This window comes from Hypanus sabinus, chromosome 1, assembly GCF_030144855.1.
Source record: "Hypanus sabinus isolate sHypSab1 chromosome 1, sHypSab1.hap1, whole genome shotgun sequence".
Lineage (NCBI taxonomy): Eukaryota > Metazoa > Chordata > Chondrichthyes > Myliobatiformes > Dasyatidae > Hypanus > Hypanus sabinus.
The window spans coordinates 134,446,158-134,463,932 of NC_082706.1; the positions used below are offsets into that span (position 1 = coordinate 134,446,158).

General features: G+C 42.6%; 1 protein-coding gene across 2 annotated transcripts in view; it reads left to right on the forward strand.

The window, feature by feature from the left end:
- The window catches only part of cdh7a (cadherin 7a), a 165,949-nt gene that overhangs the window by 82,922 nt on the left and 65,252 nt on the right, over positions 1-17,775 (forward strand). The gene's annotated exons all lie outside the window — the stretch shown is intronic.

The window sequence follows — 17,775 nt, forward strand, 5'->3', positions numbered from 1 at the left end:
ATACCAGATAGTGACACAGCTCTCCACGGTACATCTGTAGAAGTTTTCAAGTGTTTCACATGACAAACTAAATCTTCTCAAGCTCCTAAGGAAACATAGCCACTGTATAATGTAGACTCCTGCTACTAATGCCCACGAATTTCTTTGAGCTTCTGTTGTCCATACTTGTACTGATTTCACATGCAGGTCTTCTAGCCACCTGTAGACCTCTCCTGAGAAGGGCAATTTTGGGATTGCAGTTGAGTCTTTGCTGAAGATAATAATCTCCATGGATTGCTGCCTCTGTGACCTCTTGTCCATTCATCTCTCCTCCCCACTAATCTCCCTCCTGGCACTTATCCCTGCAAGCAGCCAAAGTGCTACTCCTGCCCGTTCCCCTCCTCCCTCACCTCCATTCAGGACCCCAAACAGTCCTTCCAGGTGAATCTGCTGGGACTGTCTACTGTGTCCAGTGCTCCAGATGCGGCCTGCCACCTCTATATTGGTGAGACTTTTTGTAAACTGGGTGACTGCTTCATTGAGCACTTCTGTTCCATCCACCAAAAACCGAACTTCCCAGTAACCAAATATTTTAATTCTGATTCCCATTCCCATTTCAACACATTGGTCAACGGCCACTTCTTGTGTCACGATGAGGCCACCCTCAAGGCAGAGGAACAACACCTTATATTCCTTCTGTGGGGACTTCAACTGATGCCATGAATATCAATTTCTGCTTCCAGTTAAATAAAATCTCCCGTTCTTCTATTCCCCATTCTAGTCCCTTGCCTCTTCTCACCTCCCTATCACCTCCTCCCTTGTGCCACTCTTCCTTCCTTTTCTCCTATAGCCCACACTCCTCTCCTATTAGATCCCTTCCTCTCCAGTCCTTGCCCTTTCCCTCCCACCTGGCTTCATCTAACACCTTCTAGTTATCCTCTTTACCCTCCCTCCAGCTTTTTATTCTTTCTTTTCAGTCCTAAAGAAGGTTCTTGGCCCGAAGCATTGACTGTTTGTTTATTTCCATGGATGCTGCCTGACTTGCTGAGTACCTCTAGCTTTCTGTGTGTGTTGCTTTGGATTTCCAGCATGTGCAAAATTCTGCATGCTTATTCACAAAGATATTATGGAGGAGCATATAAATTCATGATGGGCATTGATAAGGTAAACTGTAACAGATTCTTCCAGTGTTGGCGAACCTAAATCTGGAGACCATAGGTTTAAGGAGCAAGCGGAAAGATCTAAAGGGGGCCTGAGAGGCAAATTTTTCACACGAGAGTGTAGGCATATGGAACAAGGAAATGCTAGAGATGGGAACAGTTACAACAAAAAATAATTCAAATAGGTTAATAGATAGCAAATGCTTTGAGGGATACGGGCCAAGTGCAGGGGAACAGGATTAGCTCGCGGTCTGCTTGGATAGATGAGGCTGAAGAGTCTGCTATATACTGTGTAACTGTGACTGAATTGGTAATTTATAAAATCGAGCAAGAGAAGATACTAAACCACCAGGTTGTTATCCAACCCCAACTGCTTAATGTTCTGCAGGGAAGGAAGCTTTCCCTCTACATCAGGTCTCGCCTGTCTTTGACTCCAGATTCACCAAACAATTTGACACCATCGCCTCAGCCAGCGGTCACTGGGGATGGACAGTAATTCCGCCATTTCCAGTGACATGCTAATCCTGTAAAACAACAAGCAGCAGGCCCAATCATAAGGTCATATAGTACAGCATCCTACCATGTTAAAGCTGACCATAAACCACCCATAGGTATTAACCATTCAACCCAAAGAGATTTCTCCTGTTCTGTGTGCCTCAAGGAGTTTGAACGTTAACTGCTCCCCGGCTCGCAAACTGAAGATTCATTAACCATCTTCAAACACAATATTTCAACTAAAAAGATCCGTCCAGTGGGACGTCTGCATCAAGCATTTTCACATTGGTAATAATGGACAAGTTGGATTTCAAACAACTGATTATGTACCTTGAAGCTTTGATTTGCCTTCAGGCAAGTTCACCTACTGTTCCTTTGGGATTACCCACAGAAGAGCAATTGTCTAGACTGGCCTTCACTTTACTGAAGTTTAAAAGAAAGACAGGTATTGCCATTGAACATTTTGAAATCCAGGAGGGTTTGATAGGCCAGAATGTGAGAGATAATTTTTTAGAGTAAGGAGTGGATATTTAGGTCTGAGATTGAGAGAAACGGAACGTAGAAGAGTACAGCACGGGAACAATACTGCAGAGAATGTACTACTAGGTTGTTAGTGTTAGTGGTGGTAAACATGCTAGAGACATAAAGCCATGAAACCATAAGACATGGGAGCAGAATTAGGCCATTCAGCCCAGCAAGTCTGTTCCACCATTTCATCATGGCTGATGATAGATCCCACTGAACCTCACAGGTCTACCTTCTTACCATATCCTTTGATGCCCTGATTAATCAGGAAACCTACAACTTCTGCTTTGAATACAGTATACCAACAGACATGGCCTCCATTGCAGACTGTGGCAGAGTATTCCACAGATTCAGTACTCTCTGGCTAAAACAATTCCTCCTTACCTCTGCTCCAAAAGGTCACCCCTCTATTCTGAGGCTGTGCCCTCTAGTTCTGGATACCCCCACCATAGGAAACATCTTCTCAACATTCACCCCATCTAGGCCTTTCAACATTCAGTAGGTTTCAATGAGATCCCCCGTCCACATCACATTCTTCTGAATTCCAGTCAGTGCAGGCCCAAAGCTGCTAAATGACAACACATCCTTTCTGACATAACGGACCCAAAACTGTTGACAACAGTCCAAGTGTGGCCTGACCATAGGGGTTCCTGGAAAGGTGCATGAATATAGGAGGATGGACAGTTATAGACATTGTATAGGCATAACAGATTATAATAGTTATAGGTTTAATTACTGGTTAAATTAATTAAACACAACATAGTGGATACTTCAACACAAGAAGTCTGCCACACGGGATACTAAATTAATATAAATCTTCTGATTCCTTTCTTCTCTACTGTCTAAAAACCTTTTAAACACTACTAACATATCTGATTCCTTCACCACCCCTGCAGCCTGATCCAAGGCACCCACCACTTCTAATATAATTGTTTTCCCCCCCTCATCTTAAATGCATCTCCCTTAATATTTGACTTTTCCACTCTGGGAAAAAGATTCTGACTCTCCCCTATCTCTGCCTCTCATCACTATATGAACTTCTATCAAGTCTTCCCCTCAGACTTTCCCACGTTATTCCAACCTTCTCTTATAGGTCCTAAACTCCTTATAGCTTATACATCTCTTAGCTTTTTCTTAAGTATGAAGTAAAAAGATGCCATTTGAACCATCTAGTCCATGCTGGCTCTCAAAACATTCTCCACTTTCCCATTCCTTCACAGAAATCCCTGTGACCTATTGTCAGTCACATGCCCATTGACACTAGAGGTAACTGATATGCGGTGGGAAGGAAGAGTGAATGTGGTAGCAGTGACTGGAAGGTAATAAGCAGGGACACAAAGTCTACAAGTGTTGGAATGTGATAAGGAAGGAAGGCGAAACACAAAAACACAAGAAATGAATAGAGTCGACGTTCCAGGCTGAGATGTTAACTGTCTATTCACTTCCATCGATGCTGCCTGACCTGCTGAATTTCTCCAGTACCTTGTGCGTTTTGCCTTGGATTTCTAGCGTCTGCAGAATTTGTCATGTTAGTAATGTAGGTGATAATGGTACCATTAAAGGAGAGATTTCAGATTACTGTCATATACACCAGGGTGCAATGAAAGTCTTTGCTCACATAAAACTACCAAGTTGAATACATGATAATAATAAATACAGCAATGAGCACAAAATAGAATTATAGAGTGAGTATGGTGCAATCTGAAGTGGAGCAAAAAGAAATTCTGAAGTGACAGTAATGGAACAAGAGAGTGAGGTAGATTTAAGAGTCTAAGAACACTGCAGCGCCTCTGGGAAGGTTTATCAGAGAGGTAATTAATAGCAGTGGGGAAGAAGGAGTCTGATCATCTCCTGTACCTCCTCCCAAAAGGTAGAAGAGAGGAAAGGGAATGGTCAGGGAGGCAGGTATCCTTGATGATACAGTGAGCCTTCCTGAAGCATTGCACTGTGTAGGTGGACTGGATGGAAAGAAGTGATGAGCCTGTGATGGACTGGGAGATGTTCACTACACTTGGCAAATTCCATCAGCCCAAATCAGAGCTGTTGCCGAGCCAGTCTAAAATGCAACCCATCTGCAGAAGTTCAAGAGGGTCTCCCAGGGCAAGCCCAAATTTCCCAGGTATCCATAATTTGCATTCTCAGTCCCTGCATTAGTGTGTTGGGCAGATAAAGTGCAAGTGGAAGTAACTGAGGGAAGGGATACAGAGGGTGGGTAGAATGAAAACGTCGAGGGGGAGGATCAGCCATTTTTGATCTCAGACATTGAAAGTTCTTCTCCCTCCCCCACAGATGCTGATTGATCCTCTGCATTTCTCCAGCAGACTACTGTCTGGAGAAAGCAAGCTGGTCAAATCAGCCGAGTGTGAGTGTGTGTGGAGATGAGCACATTGAATCAGCCATGCCTGCAATGAACAGATTATGGAATTAATAGCATGGCTGAGAGCTGTACCCCTCCAAATCCATGAGCAGTCTGGTTTAGTAACTGGGTCGAGGCTTGTTGGGATGAGGGTTTGTTTAAAAAGTGGATTAATTTGTCAATTTGAAAACAGGACTGTCCTGAAACCTCTGTTGGTTTGGCTCCTTAAAGAGGAACCTTATAGAACTCACAATGGATTTACTTGCTCTCAACAAAAGCCTGTGTCATGAATACTGAAAAAGAAAGACATTTTTTTGGGATTCTTTACCTTTCAACAGACAATTGAAAAAAGACCATCCTTACCTGCATTTTTTATGACCTTTATTGATGTAAAATGTGCCAATGCACTTCAGAACAACATAGAACTTAGAACAGTATAGCGCAGAAGCTGACCCTTCAGCCCACAGTGCTGTGCTGGCCTAATTAAACAGGTAAAATTAACAGCCTAATTAAACTAATTCCTTCTGCCTACTTAAAATCCATTTTCCTGCATTCCTGCATATTCACATTCCCATCTAGGAGCTTCTTAAACACCTCTGTCATCGTTACCTCCTCTGCCTCCCCAGCAACATATTCCAGGCATCCATCACTCTCTGCACAACAAAAATGCCAACACTCTCCTTTGACAGTCACCCCTTCTCGTAGTAGACATTACAACCTTGAGGAAAAGATACCAGTAAACAGAAAGCTGAGGGGAAAGTGTGTAGCAAGAGCTGCCAGGCAATAGGTAGATCCAGGTGAGAAGGGGTAATTGGCAATTCGGGGAGGGAATAGTAGACTTTAAATGTCAAAATCATATCAATTCCACCATTACCCTGTTCCAGACATCTGTGTAAAAACCTCGACCTGATCAAAAGGGCATCTTGATCAGCATGAAGGAATGGACTGAAGGCTATTTCCCCATGCTCTATAATTCTTTAAGCCTCTAAGGCAATCCTTAAACATCTTACAGTTTATGAACAATTCAATAAAATTAGCATGGAGTCTGCAGGACAGTTTTAGCAACTGAGCATCAAACATGCAGATCCATGGAGGCACATGCTTTCTAGATAACTTAATGTTTATGCTATTCTAAGAACCACAATCCTATCTTCATTTGGATGGATTGGAAGTGGTTGCACTAATCAAAAGGTCTCCTCCCAGTGAAGTAACACAAATGAATGTATTATTATCCTGACTTGTATGTACAGCACGTCTCTACATATACATATGCCGCATCTGCGGAATGGAAGGGCTAATGGTTGTAGAAACTTGGCTTGCTTTCCATCACATATGGATATAATATATGACATAGGCTGGAACTAAAATGAGTTCTGGCTTCTGCCCATTATCAAGCTCTGCTGATATAAACCAGAATTAGCAAAGGTGTAGAAAAAGTTAATGATTTATGGCATAGTCTCAAAGCTTGTTCAGGCAATTCCTCTCAGTGATTGCAAGCAGCCATTTTGTTGAAATTCATTCCTTTCTGGCAAATCCTGCATTTTTTGTTATCCTTCCTCAACTTTTATCAAAATGTGGGTTTAAAAACTACTGTGGAGGAGAGTTATTCTAATGTCCTTGTTCTGAATATTCTGTCACAGTTTCAGCCGGGCAGATAACGACACCGTATTTCCTTTCAGTATATTTAGTGGGTTTTTATAATATCCTGTTTGTGCCATGGCTGTTAAAGGCATTTAAGCTTCTTTTCAATGGAAAGTTTCTGAATTGCCTTAAGTTAACCACAATGCTACTAAAGAAATCTTGAAGTGGTGTGTATAGTTTTGGTTGATCTGTTCGAGAAAGGGCATGGTTGAACTGAAAATAATGGATGGCATCTGTTAGTCTCATGAGACCAGGGTGCAGACCTCGGCAAGGTTGTATGGAAGACCAGCAGCTGCCCAAGCAGCAGATCTCCCATATAACCATATAACAATTACAGCACGGAAACAGGCCATCTCGGCCCTTCTAGTCCATGCCGATGCTTACACTCACCTAGTCCCACTGGCCCACACTCAGCTCATAACCTTCCATTCCTTTCCTGTCCATATACCGATCCAATTTTATTTTAAATGACAATACCGAACTTGCCTCTACCACTTCTACTGGAAACTGATTCCACACAGCTACCACTCTCTAAGTAAAGAAATTCCCCCTCGAGTTACCCTTAAAATTTTGCCCCCTAACTCTCAAATCATGTCCTCTTGTTTGAACCTCCCCTACTCTCAATGGAAAAAGCCTATCCACGTCAACTCTATCTATCCCCCTCATTATTTTAAATACCTCTATCAAGTCCTCCCTCAACCTTCTACGCTCCAAAGAATAAAGACCTAACTTGTTCAGCCTTTCCCTGTAACTTAGGTGCTGAAACCCAGGTAACATTCTAGTAAATTTTCTCTGTACTCTCTCTATTTTGTTGATATCTTTCCTATAATTCGGTGACCAGAACTGTACACAATACTCCAAATTTGGCCTTACCAGTGCCTGGTCCAATTTTAACATTACATCCCAACTCCTATACTCAATGCTCTGATTTATAAAGGCCAGCATAACAAAAGCTTTCTTCACTACCCTATCCACATGAGATTCCACCTCCCCTCTCCATGCCACTGATGTTGTCTAAGGGAAAGGCAAGGGCAAATACAGCTTGGCACCAGTGATGTTGCAGGAGTTGCTGAGAGAGGTTGAAGGCAACGTCGGACTGCCTTAGGGACTTCAGCTCTGGATTTGTCCTCAGGGTTTACTCCCGAAGCCTTTCCCATGAGTGGGTATGGCCGCAAGGCAGCAGAGGTTTGAAATCAGAGTTTTCCCTCACTTAGATGGACTGCCTTCCCAGGCTGACAAGCTCCATCTACCCGAAGCACTGGTTTTCAGGCCCCAGGACCCGCCTTCACCCCTTCTCCTGTCAGTAGAAAAAGTTCCGCCAGGCTTAGAGGCTAAGCCGCACAAGAAGGCCAAGAGTTGGACTTGGTTGTCAGAGGCTATTTGAGGCACATGCCATTGAGGAGCATTTTTAGGTAATGGGAGCTTATCCCCGCTATCACTCCTCGGCTTGACAACCTTGGAACCAAACTAAAAAATAATACTGAGACAATTTGAGTGGATGTTGCCAGGGCTAGACATCTGAGTTACTGCTGCTAGAGGTAATGATTGAGGCAGGTATAACAATCTGACTTAAGATCCATGGAGGTGCAGAGCTTGTAGAGATATGGACTGAATGCAAGGAATTGCAACTTGTTAGGGTGGCACCAAGGTAAGCATAGACTCACTGGGCTGAACGGCCTGTATTTCTGTTATTTTGTTCTATGATGCTACAAATTTGATCTCCTTACTAATAATCAACTTCAAGAGTGCTGTTGATTCAATCCCAGAGAAATAAATGGTACAGAATCTTCCAAAGATACAAAGCAGTAGCTTTGATTCTCAACGAGTCAGATGACCTCCTGCTGTCTTAGTTAGGATGTTAATTATGAGCTGCCATCTATATGATATTGTTGCAAACTTGTTATTTCACATCAAAGGCTTTGCTGACACTAAGTGAAACAGCTTCACATAGCTCAACCTATTAGAAGGTATAAAGTAATCTGGATGTTTAATTTTGGCTTGTTTTCTCTATTTTCATTTTGGTGAGCTGGATGTCACTGGCAAGACAAGCATTTATTATCCATCCACGATTGCCCTTGGGAAGATGGTGCTGAGGTGCCTTCTTGAGCCACAGCAGTCCTTTAGGTGAAAGCGTTTCCGAAAACGCTCCAGGATTTCGAACTATACAGCACAGACTCAGACTATAGGCTCACAACATCTGTGCCAAGCATCATTTAGACCAAATTCAAAGTTCAAAGTCAAAGTTATTATCAGAGTACATACACACCACCACAAACTACCCTGAAATTCTTTTTTTGCGGGTATACTTAGCAAGTGAGGATGAAGAAACAGCATTATATTTCCATTAGGTTGGCATGAGACTCATTCATAGAGGTAGGAACTTAGAGTGGCTGTTTTTCCCACATCCTTATTACTCCTGTCTTTGTTCTGGTGGAGGTCAGGACTTTGGAAGGAGCTATTGGAGCAGTTTACAGATGGTACACACACCAGTCTCTGTAACCCGATTGTGGAGTGGATGCTTATTGAGAATGAAGGATGGAGTGCCCATCAAGCAGGAGGCTCTGCCATCGATGGTGACACAAGAACCCGAAAATGCTGAAATCTGAGGCAAGAGGCAATCTGCTGAGGAACAGTGGGTCGAGCAGCAACTGTGGAAGGAAATGAATTGTTGACATTTTGGGTTAAAACCTTGCAGTGGGACTCAGATTCAAGGTAATTGACCCAAAAAGTCAAAAGTTTCCTCACACAGAATCAGAATCAAGTTTATTATCACTTACATATGTTGTAAAACATATCCTTCACCATTGCTGCTGCCCTCACCCGCATCTCCTCCATTTCCCGGACATCTGTGCTCTCCCCACCTTCCTGCTGCCTTTACAGTTCCTCTGGTCCTTTCTACCACCCATGAGACTCACATCCTCTGCCATCTCCAAAGAGATGCTACCACCAAACATTTCTTTACCTTCCTCTCTCTCTCTCCACTTTCCACAAGAATTGCTCCATTCTTGATTCCTTTGTCCCTTCATCTCTCCCCACTTATCCCTGCAAGCAGCCGAAGTCACCTCCTCCCTCACCTCCATTCAGTCTTTGTAGCTGAGGCAACATCAACTGCAAATCTGCTAGGATCATCTATTGTATCTGGTGATCCCATTGTGGCCTCCTCTGCAGTGCTGAGACTCGTCATAAATTGGAGGATTGCTTTATCTAGCATCTCTGCTCCATCTGCCAAAAATGGAACTTCCCAAAAGTCAAACATTTTAATTCCAATCCTACTCTGACATGTTGGTCCATGGCATCCTCGTGTACCATAATAAGGCCACTCTTAGGATTGAGGAGCATCTGGGTAGTTTCCAACCTGATGGCATAAATATTGATTTCTCCTTCCATTAAAAATATGTTTCCCTCCCCCTCCCCTCTTCTTCTATTCCCTTCTCTAGCCTCTTACCTATTCTCACCTGCCTATAACCTCCATCCGATGCCCCTCCTCTTTCCTTTTCTCCCATGGTCTGTTCTCCTATCAGATTCCTTCCCTTTCCCTTTCCCACCCACTTGGCTTCACCAATTACCTTCTAGCTATCCTCCTTCCCCTCTCCCCAGCTTTTTTAAAATTCTGGAATATTTTTCCTTCACTTCCAGCCCTAAAGAAGGGTCTTCACCTGAAACATCGAATATTTGCTCATTTCCGTAGATGCCGCCTGAACTGCTAAATTCCTCCAGCATTTTGTGTGTGTTGCTGTAGATTTCCAGCATCTGCAGAACTCCTTGTGTTTATGTTCTAAAATTTGTTGTTTTGTGGTAGCAGTGCTGTGCAAGATATAAAGAAGTATAAGTTACAATAGGAAATATAATAATTAAATAGTGCAAAGAGGAATAGTGAGATAGTGTTTATGGGTTTATGGACTTCTCAGAAGTTTGATGGAAAAGGGGGGAGAAGCTATTACGAAAATGTTCCTTGTGCATCTTCAGGCTCCTGAACTTCCTCCTTGGTGATAGTAATGAGACTACGCCCTCTGGTTCTGGACTCAACCGCTATAGAAATCATCCTCTCCTCAACTGCTGTGTCCAGGCCTTTCAATATTTGATAGGCTTCAATGAGTTCCTGCCTCGTTCCTCCAAACACCAGTGAGCACACACCCAGAGCTATCAAGCACTCCCCACACATTAACCCCTTCATTTCTGGAAACATTCTCATGAGCTTCCTCTGGACCCTCTCTGTTGCCAGCACATCTCTTCTCGGATTAGGGACCCAAAGCTGCACACAATACCCCGAGTGTGGTCTGACCAATGCCATACAAAGTTTCAACAACACATCCTTGAATGCCAACACAGCATCAGCCTTCCTCACCACCAGCTCAACCTGCAAGTCAATCTTTAGGGAATCCTGCACAAGGACTCCCAAGTCCTTTTACACCTCTGATTCCTAAATTTAGAAAATAGTGAAATGTGTTGTTTTGCAGCAGCAGTACAGTATGATACATAATAAAAAATGACTTTAAAATACAATAAGAAATATAGGGAAAATAGTTAGGTAATGGACGTGGGTTCATTGTCTATTCACAGCTCTACATATATAAGTGCATTAAGGCAGTACAAAGGGGAAAGCAATAATAAGCATGATGGGAAGAAGCACAACAAGCTTTCCAAGACTTGCCACCTATGGACCTCCAAACAGAATGTAGTGTCATGGTTACAGAGAAAGTGCATTGCAGGCAGAAAACTAAGTTACAGAGGCCATGCCTAGTTTGATCAGTAGATAAAGAGATCATCTTTATTGTATAAGGGACCCATTCAAGAACCTTCAAACAGCCGGGTAGGAGCTTGGGAATGCAAACCTGGTGGTATGTGTTTTCACACTTTAGTATCTTCTGTCCAATGGGAGTAAGGAGAAGAGGGAATTTCTAGGTTGAGAGGTGTCTTTGATTATGTTGACCTGAGGCTGAGTATCAGCTATGAACATTGACTGGTGGAGCAGGTTGGAGGAGTTGTATAATTTTCTCTTGCATGACTTATTTTTGTGGACTGGTCATTCAAGAAAGTGGCAAAGAGGAATTTTTATCATTGTCATCCTGGATATAGGATCTGCTTTTCAAGGATGCCATCATGTTTCCAGCTCAGCTGTATAGATGTAGTTAGATGTGGAAGGCATAAGTAAATCATTATCACATTGTGTACTGAAATAAAAACAGACACTTCTGAAAACACCCAGCAGATCAGGGAGAGAAAAAAAGAAAGTAAGTTCCCAGTTCTCATGAAGAATCTTGGATGAAACTCTTTTAACTCTCTTTTATTTTTTAACCAATGCTGCCTGACTGTTGAATGTTTCCAGCATTTACTGCTATTTATTTCAGAGTTTCAGCAGCTACAGTTTTACATTGATTTGTATTTTCCCAGTGTAGACTGGCTAGACCAAGTGCTTAATTTTTGTGCTGTATATTCTTTGTAATTCCATGTGTTTGGAAATTCTCAAAAGGGGTTTAGACAAATAGCTAATGACTTGGGGAAAGAGCTCGTTTGAGAAATTTTAAAGTGCTGGCAAAGATGTAGGTACAAGAGGGCATGCCCTCTTCTCATTGTTACCATCAGGAAGGAGGTATAAAAGCCTGAAGGCACACACTCAGCAATACAGGGACAGCTTCTCCCCCTCAGCCATCTGATTTCTAAATGGACATTGTACCCATGAACACTACCTCACATTTTTTCCATTTTTTGCACTATTTTAAAATCAACTAGTTAACACACACACACACACAAACACACACACACACACATACACACACACACACACACACACATGTTAACACATATGGCAGTGATATGAAACCTGATTCTTTGTGCTGTTTAATTGAAAGTTGAGAACAGTTGCGTAATGGCATGGCGAGAGGAGCAACTGCACCATTCTCAGCATAAGGACCATTTACATATCGTGGAGTAATGTGAGTGCATGGAGCCTTTGTCCCAGTTACACTTCCTCTCTCTCCTCTGCCACCAGAAGCTGCATAAGAACATGTGCAAAGGCAGCCAAGCAAATTTCCTGAGCCTTTGGCCAACTGAGAGGCTCTGAGGAAAATAGAATAAACAGCAGCAAGTCCCAAAGGCAGCAGCTGCTGCTGCAGTCAGAGCAGGGTCATCAACCTACCAGGTCTGCAAGTCCTATGTAGGTATGGAACTGGAAGTTGATGCCCTCACAATCCATTGGCTCTCAGTGGGTGGGATTGTTGCCCGGTATGCAGTCCCTAAATTTGTTCTCCCCTACCCCATTTCATTATTTAAAATAACCCCAGCAATCTCTGAAGTTTGGCCTGGACTCACAGCAGGATGAAAACACATGTTCTGCTACAGCCTGATTCCAATGCGTGGGAACAGACCTGACAAAACTTTCCTTCTCTGATTGGCACGTTGGTGTATTTTAGATGCTGTTGGGAATATTGATTGAAAGGATAAAGGTGTAAAAGAAAGAAAAGGAAAATAAACAGACTCAAAATCAAAATGAAGTCACTTTGATTTACAAAGGTGAAACTGTATGTAACATGTCGAGTTTTATTGGTAAAAGGCAATTTGATCTAAAGGAATAAAAGTGAATTATACAGACTTCTTTCTCATACAGTGATTCTGCAAAGCAAATTTCTCTTCTAAATTTGCTCACACAGTAAACTTTTACCTTTATCATGAGTTAGAACATACTGTGTACAGAAAGGACATGATTGCTTTGGAGGGGTGCAGAGGACATTCACAAGCTCAAGGGAATTATAGTTATGGAGTGAGACTATTCAGCTGGGATTGTTTTCTTTTGGATGGGTAAAGAGTTCATTGAGGTGGATAACTCTCTAGTTCAAGTTCAAGTTCAACTTTAATTATCATTCAACCATACATGAATTTAGTCAAATGAAATTGCGTTCCTCTGGGGCCAAGGTGCAAACCACATTACTGACAGCACACAGCACATAGCACAAATAGAGCATATGTTTACTATTTCAGAAAATCATTCAGCTACAAAGAAAAAAGTAACACTGCCTAAGCCCCTGAGAAGCATGACTGTAGATGATCCTGGACCAGTTTGATCTTCCATGGAGATCAGCACTGAATGAACACTGGAAGGCAGCACTGTGGAATACTGAAGAAGAGCCCTGACGGGAGGGCCAGCACCCAATCCAGTACGGATTCCAGCGCACCCAGCAGAGGTCCATGCACTCGCCCACACTGCCTCAGCTCTCCTCTTCTGGGTGACTGCAACAGACTTCTGCATCCAAGGCGACCCCACAGCGTGGGCATAATCCTTGTTACAACTGAAGCAATGCAGCTCCCACACTGTAGATCTTGCCAATGAACCAGTAAACCAGACATGCTGTATTCTGCATTACCAATATCCAACACGGCCTTGCAGTCGCAATAAAAGCACCCAAAACAATCACTTGTTCCACTTGTTGGATCACACATCATCTCAGCACAATGGTGTGCAACAAGTCTAAGTGACAACTCAACAACGGTACAAATAAGTCCAGCACTATTGCTATCGAACAACTCTGTGTGATGGGATAGTCTTGCAGTACTTAATGTTCTTAGTATCCAGCAGTGACTTGCATTTGTCAGGAAGACATACAAGGTGAATAAATGTTACTTTTTTTGGACCTGGAGTATCCACTGTGTCCGAGTGTGCCTCCATCATATCGGAAATCTACTTTTTCCTCATCTCCAGTCACCAGTCTCAGTCACCTGGAGTGAAGGAGGTTGAGAGGTGTTCTGATGGAGACATGTAAAATTATGAAAGACATAGATAGGGTATATCATGTGTGTCTGTTTCCCATGCTAGGAGTGTCCAAAACTGGAAGACACAGCATTAGAGTGAGAGAAGGGAGATTTAAAGGGGATCTGAGGGATAAAATTTTTCAAAGAGCATTTGGTATCTGGAATAAGCTTCCTTACACATATTAGTTTCTCGTCATATACACCAGGGTGCAATGACAGAAGAGATGTTGAAGCCAAGGATAGTAACAACATTTAAGAGGCATCCAGAAATAAAGATTCTTTCCCTGTTGGGGTGAGTAGAGCATTTGATGATGCATTGTCAGTACCTTCAATGTGGTTTACCTCAGTTGGTGGATATTAAACAAAAAGGATGGGGGTGCTGAAAGAATGGAAAAAGAGTCACTAGTCATAAGCTAAAGCACATCTGTTAATCATGGCTACAACAGCAAATATGAAATCTATGCGTACAGTGGAAACATCTTTTCCAAAGTGCATACAAATAGTTGATAAAGTTTAGTAGAGAGAAATAGATTAGCTGATGCACTTTGGCAGGAGGTAGAGCACAATGTAGAGTTAATGACAGCATTTGAAAGGTGCGTAGGATTGGAGAGATTTTTGTGTACTTCTGCACAAATCTTTAAAATGGCAGCACTTGTTGAGAGAGTAAACCATATGGGATGTTTGGGTTTATAAATAGAAGCATAGATACAAAAGCAGGGAAGTTATCGACAACTTGCATTAAAAAATAACTCATTAGACCACAACAAGAAAATTATATCCATTTCTGAATAGTTTTGGAAGGACATCAAGGACTTGTATAGAGTTATGAGCAGAGAAAGTTTAAAAATTGGAAGAGGTTTAATAGAATAAATTGGGAGATACAATTTTTACTGACAAGAATGTAACATAACCACGTATATAGATTTAAAGTAATTGACATGAAAGCAACTGAAGGTGATGAATTTTTTTCACACTGTGGGTTGCTATTCCAGAAGTCTTGCCTAAAAAAAACAAGTTGAAATAGATTCTAATGTAACTTGTTAGAGTTGTGGGAAAAGTGAAGGCAACTCTAATCAGATTACGAGTAGAGTGCAGATCTGGTCACTGGTAATAATTGACTCCCAGATTATAGATTACAGACAAAGGCTAAACAGACGATGAGCTTCATCAGTATGAAGAAAAGGTGATTGGAGCAGACACAGCTAGCTCTCCTAAACATGCCACCGATGAATCATTGAACAAGTCAATGACCTTCCTCTGCTATAACCATTCTTGACTCGTGGTGTCAAGATCATGGTGGATGAAACAGAGCTCCGGGCTGTCTCTGTAAGAAGGCTGTGGAGATGGTGAGGGGCTGTTAAAAAGAGGGAGTGGGGACATGATGAGGACAGTGTGGGTATGGGGTAGGGGTGGGAGTGAGAAGAGGATGTGGGTGTGTTGGGTGAGTGTGGGGAGGTGGCATGGAGAGCTTGTGGAGGGGTAACAAGAAGGTGTGTGGGTGAGTGGAGGGGTGAGGGTGAGTCAGTGAATGAGGGTCCACAGTATGGACTCAGTTTCATGGACTTGCATCTCATGGGAGGCTGTTTGAGAGGGGTTGTGTGGAGGCAGTTGATGGTGTGGGTGGGGGTTCAGGGTGAGGGGTGAGTTAGAGAAATGGGTGTAGAGGGGGGTACGGGTGTATTTGGAGGTTGTGGGGAGGAAGTCGTTAGTGGGAGGGGGAGAAGGGTGTGGAGAGGAGTTGCAAGAGCATGAGGAGGTTTTAGGAGGGCAGTGAATGGTAAGGGGAGGGTGTTCAAAGAATGGGGTGGGGTGAGCACATGTGCCATTACAAAGTGCCTACCACAGTGCCTCTGCTTTCTTAAATGTTTGTGAAGATTTGGCATTTCAATTAAAACTTCTATGGCAGTGGAAAGCATATTGACTGGTTGCATTGTGGCCTGGTGTGGAAACACCAAAGCTCTTGAAGAGAAAAGCCTGCAAAAAGTACTGGATACAGCCAAGTCCAACATGCGTGAAACTCTCCTCACCATTGAGCGCTACCATGGGGCACTGACACAGGAAAACAAGGACCCCACCACCCAGGCCATGCTCTCTTCTCACTGCTGCCATGAGAAAGGAGGGACAAGAGCCTTAGGATCCACATCATCAGCTTCAGGAACAGTTATTACCCCTCAAGTATCAGGCTCCTGAACAAGCAGGTAGAACTTCACTCACCACAATACTGAAATGATTCCACACTTCATGGACACACTTTCAAGGACTCTACAATTCTTGTTCTCGATATTTATTACTTAGTTATTTATTGTTATTATCTTGTGTTTTGTGTTTCTATTTTCATTCGGACAATTTGCTGCTTTTTGCATGGTGGCTGTTTATCCATCTTTGTCATGTGCAGTTTTTTAACGATTATATTGTTTTTCTTTGTATTTACTGTGAATGCCCACAAATGGATCTCAGGGTAGTTACATGATGATATATTTGTACTTCGGTAATAAATGTACTTTTAGCTTTGAATGTTGAGTGGGGAGAGTGATAGAGAGCTTGTGGGAGGGTATAGAGAGTGTAGAATGAGGGTTAATGGTACAGTGTGGGAGTAGAGAGTGTGAGGAGTGTATGGGGAGGTGGTGTGAGGAGTGTGGAAGTTTTGCGTGTGTGAGGGCTGGTTGTAAGGTGGCTAGAAAGTCTGTATGGGGTATGGGAACAGTGTGGGAGGGTGGGGGAAGGCATTCAGGGTGGGGGTTCAGGATTAATTGAAGGTATGGGGGAAGTGTGGGGATGATTGCGAGGGGTTGATGGTGCAGGGTGGAAGTGGAAAGTGTGAGGAGGTGAGGGGGTGAGTGGAGGAGATAGAAAATGTATGTCAAAAAGGCAAAGTTATGTATATCATGGGAGATTTCAGTATGCTGGGAGATCAGGAAAATCAGGTTGGTGCTGATTTTGGATCCTGAGAGGAAATTTGTAGACTGCCTATGAGATGGCTTTTTAGAGCAACTTTGTTTGAGCCCATTAGGGGATCAGCTATTCTGGATTGGGTGTTGTGTAATGAACTGGATTTGATGAAGGAGCTTAAGGTAAAGGAACCCTTAGGAAACAGTGATCATAACATGATAGAATTCACCTTGCAAATGGAGAGGAAGAAGCTAAAGTCAGTATTACAGTGGAATAAAGGGAATCACATAGGCATGAGAGAGGAGCTGGGATGATGGCAGAGCAGCAAAATCTGTAGTTTCTAGGAGCAACTCAGAAAATTCAGGACAGATACATCCCAAAGAAGAAGTACTCTAAAGTAGTATAATATGACTGTGGCTGACAAGTGAAGTCAAAATCAACATAAAAGAAAAGCCTATAATAGAGCAAAAATTAGTGGAAAGTTTGAGGGTGGGAAGCTATTAAAAACCACCAGAAGACAGCTAAAAAAGTCATAAGGAAGAAGATGATGAAATATAAAGGTAAGCTAACCAATAATATCAAAGAGGATAAATTTATTTTTCAGATATACAGTATCAAGAGTAAATGAGAGGCACAAGTAGTGCATTTTTTGTACCATGCATTGATGCAGCGTGTTAGGATACTCTCTACTGCACATCTGTAGAAGAATGTGAGTATTGATTGTGTTGTCCTGTTTTCTTCAGCCTCCTCAGAAAGGAGGGACATTGGTGAGCTTTCTTGATTGTGTAGGATGTGTTCTGGGACCATGAGAGGTTATGTGAGATGTGCACTCCAAGGAGTTTGAAAATGCTCACGGTTTTCACTGCTGTGTCAACAATGAAAAGAGGATTGTGAGTGGTGCGAGTTCAATCAAATTTGATACCCATCTTCTTTATCCTGTTGACTTTGAGGAAGAGGTTATTTACCTGGCACCAGGCTTCGAGCTCT